Below are 1,416 nucleotides of genomic sequence, written 5' to 3' on the forward strand. Positions count from 1 at the left end.
GTGTCAGACCAGAATTTCTGCTCAGGTCTCCAGAGTGGACTTAAGCTCACAGCCTCCTGACTGAGCCACAGCTGACACCTTTGCATGAGCAGTTAGGGAAGGTGGCACAGTTTGTAGGCTTACACTTTAGATGTGTAACATGGGTGAAGTACATCTCGTCCCCTCCGCAAACACTTCGCCCTCCCTCCCCCGCCTTCCCCCATGGACTGCAGGGTGACGCAGTGACATTGCTGAGATGCCATGACAGATTGGTACCATGGTATCTCAGGAATGTCATTAGAATTCATTTGATGCAATTGATTTTGTTCTTGTATATTTTGAAACTCTTTTGAGTTCACCTGTGAAAACATAAAAACAATAAACGGTGCCACCCGACCTGGGTGACACTCCAGACATTTTCAAGGCCCTTTTTTTCCCCCCTTTTTTTTTTTTTTTTTTTTTTTTTTTTTTTTTTTTTTTTTTTTTTTTTTTTGGTTTTTTTTTGTGTTTTTCTTTTTTTTGTTTTTTTTTGGGCACTAAAATCACAATTTTCCCCAGTGCCCCCTATAAAAGGGAAGGGGGACACTAAAAGCACCGGCAATTAAAACAAATTAAACTTTAAAACGTAAAATCAAATTAAAATTTGGTTGCCGGGCGTGATGATGCACTCCAGTCCCTCCGGTGCCTATATTTTGAATTAACCTTCAATTTTGTTCCAGGTGAAGATTGAATGACTCTCTGAGAGAGCATTTGGATTTCTTTCAGGCCGGAACGTTTATGCTGAGCTGGTGGTGCAGTGGGGGACCGACGGCTAGCTGCACCGTTTGCGTGTGCGGTGTGCGCAGGGGGAATGTGTCCGGGCGGACGGGAGTCGGCTCAATGGCCGCTGTCGGGGCTGAGGGCGGCGGGGGATGATGGGCGGCGAGGGGGAGGCCTTGTTGCACTGGTGTCAGGAGGAGCTGGTGCAGAAGTTCAGCCTGGAGGTGAACGAGGAGCTGATCCTGTGAGTGAGGGCCGGCGGCAGGGGGCGGGACAGGACAAACGGAGTCTCCGGGCCTCCCCTCCCACCCTCCCCACTCCAAAACCTCCCCCAAACACTCTCCTCCCCAACCCCCCCCTCCCCTCACCCCCATCCCCACCCCTCCCCTCCCCTCCCCTCGCACCCCCCCTCCCCTCCCCTCACACCCCCCTCCCCTCCCCTCGCACCCCCCCCTCCCCTCCCCTCCCCTCACACCCCCCTCCACTCCACTCACACCCCCCTCCCCTCCCCTCCCCTCCCCTCACACCCCCCTCCCCTCCACTCCCCTCACACCCCCCTCCACTCCACTCCCCTCACACCCCCTCCCCTCCCCTCACACCCCCTCCCCTCCCCTCACACCCCCCTCCCCTCCCCTCACACCCCCCCCTTCCCTCACACCCCCCTCCTCCCCTCACACC

Source organism: Pristiophorus japonicus, chromosome 21, assembly GCF_044704955.1.
Source record: "Pristiophorus japonicus isolate sPriJap1 chromosome 21, sPriJap1.hap1, whole genome shotgun sequence".
NCBI lineage: Eukaryota > Metazoa > Chordata > Chondrichthyes > Pristiophoridae > Pristiophorus > Pristiophorus japonicus.